The following is a 3,987-nucleotide window of genomic DNA, read 5'->3' on the forward strand; positions in this document are numbered from 1 at the left end:
TTTATTTGTTTTGAAGAATAATTGGTGATAGTTTGTTAAGTTTTGGAAAAAAGAAACGATTTATTCTTAATATGCATAATAATGTTTGATGATAATCCACACGTATTGATGACAAATATCGCAAGCGCATTTCAATAATTAAAAAATTAGATAAAGAATTTTTCATTAAGGTAGAGTATTGCAATAAGTAATTATGTTTAAGGATTTTTATTTTTATGTAAAGCGGATCAACATATTGACCTAATGAAAGCCGAGACATTCATGTGATACATATAAACGTCTCAGCTATATATTTAATAAAGATTTAATAAAATAATTCGATTTAATAAAAAAATATATATAAAATTTTCCGTGGGAAAATTTTATGCTTTTTTTATTGTTATTTATCTAAGAGTCCTATTTCGTTATTATTGTATTTTTTATTTATCTTTTGGGTGAGATATTGCATATGATACCCACAAAAAATAAATATATGGTGATGGTCATTGATATGATCAAATGTGGTCAGATATGATCATTGATAAAACCTCTTTTTTGAAGGAAACATTAATGCTCAAATGTACGAGAAATTATTTACAAATCAAATAATTTCAGCCATACAAAATACTTTTTCAAAGAAACTTCAAAGAAACCTGATTTCAGAAGGATGGAACTCATCTTCATTTTGATGACAATCACGTTAAATTTTAAATGAATTTTTTCCACAAAAGTGAATAGATAAAAAAAAATCAATAAAAGAGAGAAGAACTGGCCATTCTGATTATCAAATTTGATTATTAACTCCTGATTATTAACTCCTGGATCTTGGAGTTACCTTAAAAATAAATCATGTACAATAAAACCTGCAAACATATATTCAAAAATTGACAGCAAATAAAAGGAATCTCCAATGATTTTGATAAATATTTTCCAGGTCATAATCTTGAACAACATTCAAGAGGTTTTAGCCCTCCATTGGACATCTTGAGTAATGCTCTATTGTAGACGGTACTGTACTTTCAAGACTCATAACTCGATAAGTAATTAATGAAAATGAACTTTATTGTAGTATTTTAAAAAATTCTTGATGTCAGCTATTAGATTTCAGAATAAAAAACAAGGCGTCCGATGTGACCTTGATCTGTTCTTAGCGGCGTCATCCAAAGTCAAACGGATGTGATCAGTGAATAAAATTTTTTAAATCTTACAACTTTTGTCTGAATCATTCTTCTCAAAAATGCTTTCTTTTCAATAAATATTTTTTTGAAACGTCTGAAAATCCTAAGGTTATAATACAAGACGTTCTAAAATCAGAAAAACGTCTTAAGACCTGTTTTACAACGTCTTTGGATGTCCCAAGGATATCTAAAATTGTATTTAGACGTCTTAAATCAACGTTTTTTTTAAATATCTTTAAGATAGTTTATTCGCGCCGTCTTTTAGACGTCATGATGTTCTTTAAGACGTCATGATATTCTTTGGGAAATAATTTATTAGACGTTTACTATTTTAAGTTGGCTGTTGATATCTACTAATATTGAAAATCTATAATTATATTATATATAATTATATAACATTCACTATATTTTCGAAAATCTAATTTACGTTACGTATATACTATCATTTTCAGTATTGGCATATGTCAAAACACAGCCATTGTTTATTTAAATTTTTTATAGCATACATACATTTTCTTTGACATCATTGGCTGCGTTCAGGAGAACATTTTATTTTACAACTATTGGAAGTTTTCTTCGCACTGATCGGATCATTCTTTTAGGGCGATATTCATAGTCCGTTCTTATTTCAAGACTGTCTTAAGTTGCTAATAGTTCTTCCGATTGGTTCGTGACTTCTTAAGACTTAAGACGATCTTGATTATAAAATTTGACTATGAATACCGCCTTAGACATGAGGAAAAAGAGAAGGAGGAGAAGGAGATTTCATTTCAGATCACAAAATGGTCACAAAATTGTTGTGTTCTACTGAACGTAGCCAATATACAAATATACAACAATGTATAAAAAATAATATATTAACGGGATTGATTTTTAAATCGCATTTTACAACAGGTATATTGTTTACATTTTTTTAAATCATTGGAGTTATCTTGATAACTGTCATTCCATTATGTTTAGCTTTCACAAGTTCCTGTATCTTATCTTTTAATTTTATACAAACTGCTTTCGCATCTGCCTTTTTCGTTTGCTCAATAAAACTTTTGCAAGATTATTAATACTGATTTATAATGAATTTTCTCCAATAGTATTAAACTTTTAATGAGACATTACCTTTACGAAAGATAAAACAGGATTATTCTCTTTCGATAAATTATTAAGGGGATCCTGTCTGTTTTACCGATTACTTTTTTAAATAACTATTTTTCTAATTGCTTTTACAGATTAAAAAATCCTTTTCCACAATTATTGTATAAACAATAATGTAGTTCAAATCGGTTGATTTTATGCCAAAAATGAAAAAAAAATTGAAAAATTACAGTTTTGTTATCGGCTTCCGATACATCACCTCGTAACATTTGCTTTATATACAAATGGTTTCCTGGAAATATTTCTCTTTGAAATTTAAGCTGCTAAGTGTGATAATATATCAGACACTATATTGTATAGATTATTTTCTTTTTGAGCAAGTTGACTTCTTTGAAGAATTCTTTCGTATCTTGGCATATCTGTTCATCTTCATCAATAACACATAGAGCTAATTCCGAAACTCCCTTTAAGTCTCTATCAGATTCGACACATATAAACGCATGTTCTACACATTTATATCTTCTATAGTTTATATCTTCATCTCAAAGTTTATAAATATTGACATAATAATATTACATGTTAAATCTTTCAATTTTTTACTCTTTTTACTCTTTGTAAAATAAGACAAACTGTTATAAACAAAAACTTGGAAAAATTAATAACTTTTTAAAAGGAACTTTTTGTTATAAAATTTAATTAGTAATTTGAGTTAGATTTTTATTTTAAAAGTTGAAAATTGATATACAAAGTCAACTTACCTGCCATATATGTAATTCGAACATGGTTTCACTTAATTAAAAAATCTAGTGGCAAGATCATTTAATTTAACTAGTATATTCAATTAGATCCAAGGGATATGGCGATCGTTCTGATATGGTGATCAAAAGTCTTAAACATCGTTTGCAAAATTCAGAACTGACCATTATCAGCTGACCGCGAATTTAGCTTGTAAGTTATATTTGTCGTCTTAGGCCCAGTTTCACAAATATATAAGTGATTAACTCTTAATCGAGGTTCAACTTGTTTCTCATCTTTTTCCAATTCTAAAATTGGAAAGAGAATAAGTTTGAATCTCGATTGAGTTAATCGTTAGTTGTGGAACTAGACCTTATCGAAATATTGGCACACATCCAATACCAATGGACTGTGAATAATTACATATATATAATTTTTATACCTATTTAAATTAACCGAATATGCCTTTTGTATATTCTATATATATCTAAGAAAAAGGTAAGTAAAAAGGTAGAAATTTCTCTTTCATTGAAAAAATTTTCCATTTCAGGAACTTTCTCCAATTTCACATATATCTTCCACAGATTATCCCAATCAGAAATGATCGAATCGATGTCGATTCCATTATCATTTCTGACTGGAATGTTCACTTTTTTGTTGAAAATGAAATAAAATTTATAAATAGAAATAATATTTATAATAAATCTGTACCTATGAAAAATAGTCAACTAAACTAATTAGTCAATTAATTAGTTTGAATTGTATTTATGCATAAATTTATGCACGGCCGCAATCAAATCTAATAGTGCTAATGATTCGAACAGTATGTTATATATTTATTAATAATTTTGCTTATATTGACTCATTTTTCATAAATTTAATCTATTTTGAAATTTGAGATTATGTTGAAAAAGTGACAAAATTAATATATAGATACATATCTTAATATTGTCATAAAAATAAAAACATTTAATCAATATAATTATTTATACAGTTATAAAAGAGA

The sequence above is a fragment of the Atta colombica genome, unplaced genomic scaffold (assembly GCF_001594045.1).
Source record: "Atta colombica isolate Treedump-2 unplaced genomic scaffold, Acol1.0 scaffold238, whole genome shotgun sequence".
In the NCBI taxonomy this organism is placed as follows: domain Eukaryota; kingdom Metazoa; phylum Arthropoda; class Insecta; order Hymenoptera; family Formicidae; genus Atta; species Atta colombica.